This window comes from Macrotis lagotis, chromosome X (assembly GCF_037893015.1).
Source record: "Macrotis lagotis isolate mMagLag1 chromosome X, bilby.v1.9.chrom.fasta, whole genome shotgun sequence".
In the NCBI taxonomy this organism is placed as follows: domain Eukaryota; kingdom Metazoa; phylum Chordata; class Mammalia; order Peramelemorphia; family Peramelidae; genus Macrotis; species Macrotis lagotis.
The window spans coordinates 94,186,793-94,200,652 of NC_133666.1; the positions used below are offsets into that span (position 1 = coordinate 94,186,793).

Sequence of the window (13,860 nt, forward strand, 5' to 3'; positions counted from 1 at the left end):
GAAATAAAAATCTACAAAAATCACCAATATTTATACATAATTCCAATATAATTAAAAAAAGGAAAATAACAGAGAAACTGAGACTCTACAGCCACATTGTAAGAGTGCTAATACAAATATTTATCAAACCCTAACTTTACAACATTCTTTTATTAAAGATGATGGAATAACACCATATGATAGAAATATCTATTTCCACTCCATTAGAATGTTTTTAAAATGTTAGTTTTAAATCACAAATAAAATTAGGTAAATTTCAACTTAATAATTTCCACTGACAAAGTTTTCACTTCTTTAATTTTCCAAAACCACTTAATACTAAAAAAAATACACAGTATGCTTTTTTAATTCAATTCCTAAAAACAAAATGATGCAGATTAAATGATTATAAATAAAAAAAGTTATAGGTATGTAAATGCCATTCAGAAAGAGTTCTATCAATTCTATTTATTTTCATGATAAAAGAAATGAATATGTACATTACTCCCGGATTTTCTTTTACTGAGCTTTTACATTTGTTCAGTTTTTATATACTTAAGGTCTACTTGTTAGACCTTTTTTGTATTTTTTTAAGTTGTTGGATTCTTGATCATGCATCAAATTTATTTTAAAAATTCAGACTTTAAAACTTTCAGTTGTGCTAATTTTGAACATCAATATTTCACATATCTCAATTTGTCACTGTTAATTTCTATGATCAAATATTGTAACATTGGGCGTAAGTTAAAACAACTTTTGGCAGAGGAAGCTAGACCTGAAGAATTAATAACATTAATATTTGTAATCTAACTTAACCAAATTCTAAGTCCTTTATGTATATTTTTTCAATTTAGCATATGTATTTCTACTTAATTATAGAGACTGGACCAGTAATATAAATATGATAATTATGTTCAATTGTGTGGTTTGTTTTATATATCCATTATCGTCTTCACTTTAACTAAAATCAAATGTTATCAAAAAGTTAATAAGAAACTAATTTCCACAATAGCAAGTTTACATAATATTCAGTACAAATTGGGTAAACTTTCAAGAGTACATTTTGTTTCCCGGTTCTATAACTAGCTTTTATATAGTTCTTTGAGGTTAGCCGAGTTATGCACACTATCTCATTTAATCCCCACAACAACCCAGAATGGTTGATGCTATTATTATTCCCATTTTACAGATAAATTTGAAAGACTTTGTGTCCTGCCAGGGTCACACATTTAGTAAAACATCTGAAACAAGATTTTAACTGTAAGATCTTCCTGACACTAAGTTCAGCACTTTATTTACTAAGCAATTTTGTTTCTTTTATAAAAATGCCTTTATTCATTCAGTTTCTCCATTCTTTTCGTCTTTCATGGAGTGCATTAATGACTGTGAGTGGGAGCAGAAATTGGGCAAAACAAAAATAAATTTCAAAAGTTGGGTATCCATAGCATTTAGCACAGAGCCTGGTATGATGTTGATGTTTAATAAATGTTTGTTACCTGATTGTGTATATTAAGTTTTTAATTTTTTACTGTAAACTGAGCCTTAAGTTTTAATGGCAAGGCAGAAGAATCTATACATTACTATAAAGTTGTTTGAACTTTTTTTAATGAAAAAAATCATGAGATTACAAAGCGAAAATGCCTGAGCTGGGGGGTTGGGGGAGAGTGAAGGAAAGATTACATCTACATTTCCCTTTCAGGCACTTTTTCCCTTTTTCACAATACAGTTTCTTCAAAATAATAATAAAATTTTTAGGCTTTAAGGCCACCTTCAAAACAAACAAAACAAACGACACACCCAACCTAGAGAATTATGAGCAAAACCTCCTCTGACAGCTTCCAGGGGGAAAGCAATTAAAATAGAACCTAACAGCCGCAGCAACAACCACCACACCAACCAAGGGAAGCAAACTCAAAAGAGGAAAGGTGGGGAACAGAGGACTGGGGACCAAGACTCAGTCTTACCTGACTGTAGGTGGACAAACAATGAGAGAAGAATCAGCCCGACGGAGAGAAAAGAAGGGGCAAAGCTTCCCGAGGATGACTTCTGCCACCCACAGACTAGATGATCTCTAGGGTGGCCGGGGAAAGGGGAAGTAAAGAAAAATGATTGACGAAGGACCTTTAAAGGTTTAAAAGAGTTCAGATACTCCGAGGGCTTTAAGGAGTGGAAATTCGATTTTCGGGCAGTGGCAACCCTCTCTTTGCCGAAGCGCTGAAGAGAGTGAGTTCTCAAGAGACACCTAAGACAGAGGAATGACTTGAAGCAGCCCCTGATCCCCTCTGCCCTTCCTCACTTTCTGCTCCGGGTTTGCAGTTCACCAATCCTCCTCGCTTCCTCATTTTCAGCGACTTCCTTAATGCTTCTTGAGAGAGGCAATAAACTTCCTTTTTTTATTCTGAGCTACTTTTGTCTCCCACTCCCTTTATCCCCTAGTGACAGTCTAAGCCCCCTTAACATCTATTTTACCCAGCTCTGAGTGAGGTCTTTGGTTCAAGCTGGTGAACTTTCTATCTCTATTTCAATACCAAAGTGCAGAAAGATACAGTCTGGAAGCTATGCCCTGCTCCAAGACGCCCTGAGGGCTCTGGGCAGAGCTACCAGCCAGAGCAGGTAAGGGCTGGATGAAGAAGTTACTGGTGTGGAAAGTGTAGAGGGGTGGTACCTGTTTGAAACATGCAAATTTCTTTAAGTCTTTTAGCAATTGGTGCCACCATTTTGCACGTGGAGGAAACCTAGGAGGGGTGCAGGAGATAAAATTGAGCTAGAAGAAAATCTCCACTTTTAGAAGCAGCATTTCCTTCTTTTTGGAAGCTCAGTTTGCCTTGGAATCCCCTGGGGGGGATGGATATCTCACACTAAGTAACTGCTTTCTTTGACTCTGTGTGTGCAACTAAAAGGCACATACCATAAAAATAATGAAGATGATGAAGAAGAAGAAATATTATCATACTCAACTGGCACATTCAGTGGGCCTCTGATTTCCAACCTATTATTATCTAGATTTTAAAAAAAGCCTATCTTGACTCAAAGACCCTACTGCTTCAAAGGTTATGAAACAGCAAGTTCCTAATGAAAAAATCAAAACAATTTATAGTCATAAAAGTGTCTAATTATTGATTAGAGAAATACATCTTAAAACAATATTGAGATATCATTTTAAACCTGCCAGACTGACTAAAATGATAGAAGGGGAAAGTGACAAATGTTAGAAAGGATGTGAAAAGATTGGGACACTAATTCATTATTGGTTCAATTTGGAAAACTATCTGGAATTGTGCCTAAAGATTTATTATGACTACTTGATCTATTTTCAAAGATGATTAGGAATCACATCCCTGGAGTCACTTGAAATTCCAGAGATTGCTGAGAATAGACCTCCTGTGCATGAGACTGTTCTTTCTCTCTAGTTTGAACATAAAGCTTTTCTTATCCCTAAATAAAAACTCATTCACTTTTATATATTATTTGATATAATCTGAAAAACTTCTCTAATTTTAGGTTGCTGTTTTTCTCAGGTAAATAAATGGATTTACTGAATATTAACAATTTTTAATGGTCTTTTGTGTAACCAGTGTTTGGTGTGAGGGAGCTAAGTAGAACATATAAACTGAACTGAACCTCTTGAACAGATAGCTAAGACAGAAGCTTACTGTCTATAGTGAGGGAAACTAGACAAATGTGCTGCCTGACTCCTGGAACCCACTTTAGTGTAGGCAGATCTCAATACTTTTACAAATGGCTATGCAATATCCTGACAATGAAGGGTAACAGCAACAATAGGACAAGTTTGATCCTTAGCAGGGTTTAATGACCAGACCATAGGTACTACAGATACTTGTCCAGGCTCAGGGAACACTTGGAACTAGACAAAGCAATAAAATAGTTGTGCACAATAATTCTAGGATTTTGATGTGCCTGAGTTCATTCAGAGGATTAGTGCAAATAATTGATGTTATGCCAAACTCAGAGCACAGTTTACTTGCAGTCAGCACTAGAAAACAGGATATTTCATAATAGTATCTATTAGTATCACACCCTCAAGAATGATCAGAAATATATCTTTTATCTGAACCTATTAACCCCTATACTACCAATATTTGAAAAGGGTAGAAAGAATTATAATTCTACCTTGATACCACTTTCCAGTATGAGAGGAAGGAAGGCCTAGTCTTAGCTGTACCAATGGGGCCTGAAAAGATCCTTGAATGAAACTATGGATTCCAAGAGGTACAGATTAGGAAACAGGACATTCCAGACATAAGGGACAAAACTCGTACAGTCATGGAGACTAAGAAAGATCCCTGAATTTGGGGAATAGCTAACAGGCCTATTTTGTAGGGAGAAAAAAAACAACAACACCATGGCAGAAAAATAGGAAAGATGCAGTCATATCTTTGCTAAATTCTTTCCATGCTACTGTTAAGTAAAATGACATTATTGTATGTTAGATGATCTACACATATTCCATTTCATTACAATTCTTTTTTTTTAGGTTTTCACCAGGCAATGCAGTTAAGTGACTTGTCCAAGGTCACACAGCTAGGTAATTGGTAAGTATCTGATGCTGGATTTGAACTCAGGTCCTCCTGACTTCCAGGGCTGATTCTCTATCCACTGTGCCACCTAGTTGCCTAGTTTTAAAGTGTATGTCCCAACACAAGGGGGCAATGGCAATGCTTACCATAATCCTTGGATCCCAGATTAGGAGGGGAGTTCTCAGGTCCTAGGAAAGGGGCACAGCTTCCAATGAATAGTCTTTATTAATTTCTTTAAATATTGACTGATTTGGGTAGTGTATAGAGCACTAGCTCTGGAGTCAGGAGGACCTGAGTTCAAATCCAGCCTCAGATACTTACCAATTACCTAGCTGTGTGATTGTGGACAAGTCACTTAACCCCATTGCCTTACCAAAAAAAAAAAATTGACTGATTTGATCACTTTGTTGTCCAAGGGACTTTTAAAAATCTTCTCTAGCTCCACAATTCAAAAGCATTGATTCTGCCATGCTGAGCTTTCCTTATAATCCAACTCTTATAACCATACAATACTACTGGAAAAACGATAGGTTTGATTATACAGACCATTGTTGGCAAGGTGATATCTCTGCTTTTTACTATGCCATCCAGATTTACCATAGTTTTCCTTCCAGAGAACAAGTACCTTTTAATCTCATGGCTGCAGTTGCTATCTGTTGTTTGGCCTATAGTATAAAATCTAACATTGCTTCCATTTCTTCTCTATTTGACAGGAAGTGATGCAAGTAGTTGCTACAATCTGTTTTATACAAGCCAAAAAAATCAATCATTTAATTGAAATTATATATTTTTTAAAATGATGAAGCAGTACAATTGATAAAATTATAATTAGGAGAAACTATCAAGCATGTCTTAAAAAGATTTAAAACATCAAAGGGACACTTTACAAAAAAAAAAAAGAGTGGAGAGGAAGAATTCTTAAACTCCAAGTATAAAAGAATATAGCAACAGAAACATAAAACGAATACACAAAATCATCCAAAACAAAAAAAATCCTTGGACCTTCTTAGTTAAAATAAAACCTCAAAAACTATTTTAATATTGACCAAATATTTGATTTGAAATTTAGAGTTCCTCAGCCAAGATTTTATACTATACACATCTTCCAAACAAGCTACCAATAGTTTCCAATTAACCATGAGTAGCATCATCTTCCACAGTCTTTGACCATCTCTGCTGTGATCACATCAATATGACTAACCTTAATTCTGAACTTAACCCCATAGAATTTATCAGCTGACTCCAATAGGTCATGCCTAAATGTAATTGTAATAAACTGATTATGTATAGCAAATTCCATAATTATAGCTGATACAGACTTTCTCTATTGAGTATCCAAAGCCTGATCAATCTCATCAAACAAGTAAAAAAGAGCTGGGTCACATTTCTGAGTTGCAGAAATTAGTACAAGAGCCACCAAAGATTTCTGTGTACCTGAAAGCTGTTGCATTTTGCCTTGTTTTCCTACTCCAAGTGATGGGACACTGCTTTGTGAGTCAGAACCTCTCTCACATTCAGTATTTCCTTCTGCCTCATCTTGAGATTGACTACATTCCTTATCAAACCTTTTTTCATCACAAAGGTAGCTTTGTTCCCAGGTACCAATTTCTGAAACACTTCACAGAAGTTCTTTGATACCTGTTTGAAAATTAGCTGAAGAGCCTCATATTTCCAGAGTTCAAGGACATTCATTAACTCCATGATTGATTTTTTAGCTCCCATCTAGCTCCTCCTGTCTCTTAGATCAACATGACTGTATTCCTTTAGTTCTGTGTTGCATTGTTCAAGTTTGCAAAAAAGCTGTTTTGAGGCTTTAAGTTTGCCAATTTTCTTTATTCTTTTTTTTTTAAGTTTGGCAATTTTCAAGTGCCTCCTGGGGAAGTGACCCAAGCTCTCATATTTTCTTCATACACTCTTCTTTTTTCTTCATTAGCATACCTTACTGGTTTCTCATTTTTTCTTTTTTTAAAAAATTTTTAGTTTTTAGTTTTTTGCAAAGCAATAGGGTTAAGTTACTTGCCTAAGCCCACACAACTAGGAAATTATTAAGTGTCTGAGGTCACATTTGAACTCAGGTCCTCCTGACTCCAGGGCCAGTGCTTGATCTATTGTGCCACCTAGCTGCCGCTGGTTTCTCATATTTTCAGATTCTATTGTTTCATGGTTTATAGCATCCGTATATTATAGCTCTTTTTCCATAGTGTGCTATGCTCCATGCTCTTCTAAAGATCTTTAATTGCAATCTGTTTTGTCAATGGAATTGTTCAGATCATCTGATCATGCCATAATGTCTTTTATACATTTGTTGATGGTTTCAAATTCTGATATTGTGGCAGTTAGAACAGTACTACCTTCAATCTCTCTCAGTTTATTAAATTTCTGTTCTAGTTGTTCTAATTGTTTTCTCAGATTTTCATTGAGATACATCTCTATTACAGTTAATTAATCCTTTAATTTCCATTGTCTGTCATCTTGCTGTAGGAGCTAAATTTCATCACTCAAAGCATCTCCTCATCTTGATAAAGTAAATCTGTTCCCAGTTCTACTTTCAACCATTCTCTTATTGATTCATGGCATATAAATTTACCTCTAGGCTTTGTAAACTTAAATAACTATGTTGCTTTGGCATAAAGATTTTTTCAGACTTTTGTCTCTTCTTTTTAAGCATCTTCATTTCTGATAAAATACTGTCTAAAGATGCTTTGAATTTCCTCTGCTGGATTTTGATTTGTTGCATTTGATTCATCAGCAGATCAATTTCATTATTAATTCATTCACTATTTCTATGAAGATTTTCATGAGCTTGGCTTCGAGTTCACCTAGTTCTTCTTCAGCCTTTTTAACATCTTTCTGTAATTCAAGTCAAGACTTTTTGGTATTAGAATATCCTCTAGTTAGAGGCCCTCAGTGGATGACTTGACCCCCTTCCAAAGTAATACAGTAAAGGCATCAACTAACTGTGTTAGAAACTTCCATACTCCAATAAATCAATGTCTTTCCAAACACATGGCTTGAAAGCTTTGTCAAATTTTGTATTGCATTGTAGTTTATTGATCATTGGAATAGTATCATGGTTTCTTGATAGACTGTATCTCTGACATCCAACTTGTTGGGATACACAAAGGCTGCTTTTCCTGGAAGGTTCATTTTATTAAACTCCATTAAAATCTTGGTCCTGACTTCTTCTGAATCCACAATATGAAAAAACAATCCATTTCCAGCAAAGACTTTAACACATGTAGAAAACTGGTTCACATAAAAATTATTCTTTACAATTCCATGATAGCCATTTTGAACATGCTGATTTATGTCTTTTTGATGAAATTGATCCAAAACTTTATTTATGCTATGTCTTTTAAAGTGTCCTTTACTGTTGTGGCTCTAAGAAGTTGCTGCTTCTTTTCAAGATCTTCTCATTTGGCAGCAAGTGTTCTGCATTTTCCTCTCTCCATAAATAATTTCTTTCATGTTTCATGTCTTTCTTGTTCTTCACTTCATATTTTCTATTCAGCTCTTTCACTAGAGCCTTCACTTCATTAAGATCCTGATCCAGTTTATTGTATTGCTCCAAATTTTTTTTGGTATTTTATTTTTCCAAATCCATATTATGAAAGTTTTTCAACATTCATCTATAAGCATACACATATTTTTAAGTTACAAAATTTCCTTCTACTCTCCCTTCCCACCACCCTTCCTTCAGAAGCAAACAGGTTAATATCATACATACATATTTGTGTTAAAACATGTTTACAGATTATTCATTTTTGGTATGAGGAATTAGGATAAAGAAAGAAATACATGAAATATTTTTTTAAGTTAATGCAATGTTCATCAGATTCTGAAGGATTTTGTTTTATTTTGTTTTGTTTTATTTTTCTTCTTCTGGATAGGGATAGTATTGTCCATAGCCAACCTAATGTCCGTAGCCAATCTGATAGGGTTGTCCTAGCTCTCTGAACTGCTGAGAGGAGCTGTATCCATTAAAGCTGATCATCACAATGTTGTTAATGTATAAAATATTCTCTTGGTTCTGCTCCCTTTGGTCAGCATCACATTCTGCAATTCATTCCATGCTTCTCTAGTCTGACCATTTATGGTTTCTCATTGAACAATAGTATTCAATAATATTCATATGCCATAACTTGTTCAACAATTCCCCAATTGATGGGCATCCCCTCAATTTCCAATTCTTTGCAACTACAAAAAGTGTTGTTATAAATATCTCGTAACATGTGAAACTTTTCCCATTTTTTATGATTTCTTTGGAACTGCTGGTTCAAAGGGTATTTGAATATATTCCTCTCCAGAATAGTTACATCAGTTCACAACTCCACCAGCAATGCATGAATGTCCCAATCCTTCTACAACCTCTCCAACATTAGCTAAGAAGACAGAAAGGGAAAATGATCAATCTGATACATGTGAGGTGATGCCTCATAGTTTTTTAATTTGCTTTGGAGCACTTTTTTCATATGATTTTATATAGCTTTAAATTCTTCATTTGAAAACTACATTCATATCCTTTGACCATTTATCATTTGGGGAATGACCTGTAATCTTATCAATATAAATATAAATATACATATATTTTAGAATTGAGACCTTTATCAGAACTCCTAGTTGAGAAGATTATTTCCTAGATTTCTGCTATCCTTCTAAGTTTGGCAGCATTGATTTTATTAGTATAAAAACTTTTTAATTTAACATAGTCAAAGTCATTCATTTTGCAATTTATAATATACTCTTATTTCTTCTTTGGTCATAAATTTATCCCTTTTCCATAGATCTGGTAGAGCATTTCTTGATTTATTAACAGATTTTTTTCTTTTTTAGTTTCAGTATCTTCCAGCCTTGGTATATAGCAGTTATCTGTTGTTTTTATCAATAATGGCTTGATCTAAAGACTTTACTTCCTCTTTCTTCTTTGGATGTAAACTGGCCTCTGTGACTTTGCTTTGCATTAAGGTCTGGTCTTTCCTAAGTAGCTTGTGACAATCTAGCAATTTCATGCTCTTCCTTTTCTTTTACAGTATTGAATTTTGGCTCAGTTTCTGCGAGTTCTTTTTGCTTTTTCTCTATTTTCTCAAGAAACTTCTGGCTCTCACCAACATGGTGTTGATACCTAAACCAGGAAGTACCAAAACAGAAAAAGAAAATTACAGTTCAATCTCCCTAGTGAATATTGATGCAAAAATCTTAAAATTTTAGCAATGAGACTATAGCAAGTTATTACTGTGATAATACACCATGATCAGGTAGAGATGGTTCAATATTAGGAAAACACAATAGAAATCATATAGAAATAGAATAGAAATCATATTATTATCTCAATAGATGCTGAAAAAGTCTTTGATAAAATACAACATACATTCCTATTTGAAACACTAGAAAGTTTAGGAATAAATAAGGTTTTCTTTAAAATAATAAATAATATCAAGGGAAGATAGGTGGTGCAATGGATAGAGCACCAGCCCTGGAATCAGGGGTACCTGAGTTCAAATCCGACCTCAGACACTAATAATTACCTAGCTGTGTGGCCTTGGGCAAGCCACTTAACCCCATTTGCCTTGCAAAAAAAATTTTTTGCATTAATAAAATCAATGCTGCCAAAATTAGAAGGAAAGCAGAAAACTGGGAAACAATCTTTACAACTAGAAGTTCTAATAATAGTTTCATTTCCAAAATATACGGAGAATTGCATCAAATTTATATGGTTACAAGTCATTCCCCAAATCATAAATGGTAAAAGGAAATGAATGGATAGCTTTCAAATGAAAAAATTAAAGCTATATATACAGTCACATGAAAAAATGCTCCAAATAATTATTGATTAGAGAATGCAAATTAAAACAACTATGAGGTATCATCTCATACCTGTAAGATTGACCAAGGTCAGAAAAAGTGGAAAGGATCAATGTTGGAGAAGTTGTGGGAGGATTGGGAACATTGATGCATCTAGTGGAGTTATGAAAAGATCCAATAATTCTGGAGAGCAACATGGAACTATGCCCAAGGAGCAATAAAATTGTTCATTCTCTTTGACCCAGCAATTCCAATTCTAGGCCTATATCCAGAAGAAATCATAAAAAAATAGGAAAAGTCTCACATGTTCCAAAATATTCATAGAAGCTCTTTTTGTAGTGGCAAAGAATTGGAAATTGAGGGGATGCCCATCAATTGGGGAAACGTGTACATGAATATTATGGAATATTATTGTTCTATAAGAAACCATAAATGGTCAGACTCTAGAGAAGCACTAGAATGACTTACAGTGAAAGAAGAATGCTGAGTGAAGGGAGCAGTACCAAGAAAACAATGTATACATTAGCAACAACACTGTGGGAGCAGCTAGGTGGCACAGTGGATAGAGCACCAGTCCTAGAGGAGGACCTGAGTTCAAAATAGGCTTCAGACACTTAATAATTACTTAGCTGTCTGACCTTGGGCAAGTCACTTAACCCCATTGCCTTACCAAAAAAAAGCAAAAAAAACCCCAACAGCATTGTGAGATGATCAACCTTGATGGAAGCAGCTCCTCTCAGCAGTTCAGAGAGCTAGGACAACCATATTAGACTGACTATGGACAATCTTATCCCAATACAGCAAAGAAAAACAAAACAAAACAAAACAAAAAAAAAATACAGCCCTTCAGAATCTGATGGACATTTTATAAAAATCATTTCTTATGTATCTCTTTCCTTTAATTCTAATTTCTCATACTAAAAATGACTAATCTGTAAACATGTTTATCAAAAATATGTATATACAATGCTAACCTGACTGTTTGCCACATAAGGGAGGGGTGGAGGGAGGGTGGAAGGAAATTTTGTAACTTAAAAATATTCCTTTGCATATGGATGAAAAATTAAATAAAATAAGCTTCTGGATCTCTTTTAATAGTTGTTTCCTTTGTTCACTATTGCTTGCTACTTCATCTTGCAATTCCTTAGCTTTAAATTGTAATTTAATCCACTGCTTAATTTCTTCCTGTCTTTCAGGACTAAGTTGCTCTTTTTCTTCTTTCAGCACTAAAATTTGTTTTCATTTCTTGAATCTGTCTTCAATATCCTGTGTCTTTTCAACTTCCTTTAATCATTTGATGGATTGATGTGGCCATTTTCTTTTTTTTGTAAGTTTTTTTTTTTTTGCAAGGCAAATGGGGTCAAGTGGCTTGCCCAAGGCCACACGGCTAGGTAATTATTAAGTGTCTGAGACCCGATTTGAACCCAGGTACTCCTGACTCCAGGGCCGGTGCTTTATCCACTGCGCCACCTAGCCGCCCCTATGTGGCCATTTTCAATACAAAGGACTACTAGTAGTAGCTGGGTCTTCTGGTTGTCACAATCTTATGGGTTGTTTTTTTTTTTGATGTTGAGCTTCTAGTCATCTTTTATATTCTCCTCTTTCACCCTGATCAAGAGGCTTCTTAATTGTTCAGTTTTTACCATCAAAGTAGTATCCTCTACAGATAAGAAGTTGTTGATATTTCTCCCAGCATTCTTGCTTACACTCCACTCTGGCATTTTGCATAATATACTCTGCATATAAGTTAAATAAGATAACAATATACAACCAAGTCATAATCCCTTCCCAATCTTAAACCAATGAATTGTTCCATGCTCATCTCTCACTGTTGCTTCTTGATCTTCATTTAGGTTCTTCATGGGACAAAAGTAGATAATTTTGATTATATAAAACTGAAAAGATTTTCAAAAAGACCCACTGTAGTTAAAATACAGAAAGTAGGGGCGGCTAGGTGGCGCAGTGGATAAAGCACCGGCCCTGGAGTCAGGAGTACCTGGGTTCAAATCGGGTCTCAGACACTTAATAATTACCTAGCCGTGTGGCCTTGGGAAAGCCACTTGACCCCATTGCCTTGCAAAAAAAAAAAACCTAAATAAAATACAGAAAGTACAGAGACAAAAAAATACAGACTAGGGAGAAATATACTTGAAAAAATTTTCTCCAATTAAATATATCATATCCAATATATGTAAAGAACTGATAAAATTTACCCACTAGATATATATTCAAAACATATGAACAAGTTATTTTCAGAGATTATCCAAGCTATAAACCATCATATGTAAAGCTGTTCCAAATCACAAATAATCAAAAAATGCAAATTAAAACAACTTTTAAGACTGGAAAGGTAGTAAGGAGCCAGGCCATGAAGGGTTTTAAAAGCCAAATAAAGTATTTTTTTATTTGATCCTGGAGATAATAAAGTGTAACTAGAGTTTATAAATTAGGAGAGTTATATGTCAAGACCAGTACTTTAGAATGACCAGGGTCACAGATGAATCAGGGATAAATTGGAAAAGAAAGAGAGATGTGGCAGGGAGAGTAATCAGAAGGTAATTACAGTAGCCCAGGTGTGAAGTAATGACGACTTACACCAGAATGTTGGCAGTATCAGAAGAGAGAAAGAAGGCATATGTGAGAAATATTTTGAGGATAAAATTTGGCAGTAGAATAAAGGGGATTAGAGAGATTGAGGATCTGAGAAATGACATCCAGATTGTAAATTAGGGTTACTGAGAAGATGATAATGACAGTAACAGCAAAATTAGCACGATGTAAAGGTTTGGGGAAATGATAATAAATTCAGTTTTGGATATGTTTTGTTTAATATCACTCTCTCCACATCTGTTTCTCTGACTTTATCTCTTTCTCTGTCTCTGTCTGACATATAGACCAAAATATTTAAAAATCAACTAGAGATGCAAACCTGGAGAGTGAATGAAAGGGCTGAGCCTACAGATCTATTTTCCCAGAGTGATGATAATTAAAACTATGGCAGTTAATGAGAATATAAAATGAAATAGTATAACTGGAGAAGAGGATATAGGAAACTTTCATAAATAGTCAGTTGTAACATTAATACTACCCAAAGTAGTCAGAGAAGGATCAGTCAAATAGGTCATGGGAAAACCAGGACAGATTAGTGTCATGAAATCCTAAAGGATAAGAGTATAACAAACTTGTAGATTAAAGTTTGTATTGATTCAATCATTTGGGAAAACAATTTGAAACTATTCTGAAGAAGTCAAAAAGGAAACGGATTGAGAGAAGGCCATTAGATTTGGAAATTCTGGGTAACATAACCAACAAAAATGAGGACTGGACAGTTTATCTAATCTTCATAGCTTCTCAAACTTTTTCAAAATAGAAACTTTGCATTATTTCAAAGTTTTAACTGATTCCATGGTCTAGGACATTGGTATCAAACTGAAATGGAAATGGGGTCATTAATCCAAGGATTTTGTGGTTACATGTTGACTTAGTTTTAAAATAAGTGTTATCTATGTTCTTTTCTATTTTTATTTATTTTTTTAAATAT

At 34.5% G+C, this 13,860-nt stretch overlaps 1 protein-coding gene and 1 pseudogene across 4 annotated transcripts in view; both read right to left on the reverse strand.

Moving 5' to 3' along the window:
• Nucleotides 1-2,600, reverse strand: part of SYK (spleen associated tyrosine kinase) — a 156,132-nt gene extending 153,532 nt beyond the window's left edge. For 3 of the 4 annotated variants that reach the window (XM_074203877.1, XM_074203876.1, XM_074203875.1), the window contains exon 1: nt 1,944-2,599. The gene's annotated coding sequence lies outside the window, so the exon portion shown is untranslated. Of the gene's footprint in view, nt 1-1,943 lie in introns of all 4 variants that reach the window. The other variant, XM_074203878.1, reaches the window with a different exon arrangement.
• A 3,048-nt stretch (nt 2,601-5,648) lies between these two features.
• The window catches only part of LOC141498772 (structural maintenance of chromosomes protein 3-like), a 77,488-nt pseudogene continuing 69,276 nt past the window's right edge, over nt 5,649-13,860 (reverse strand).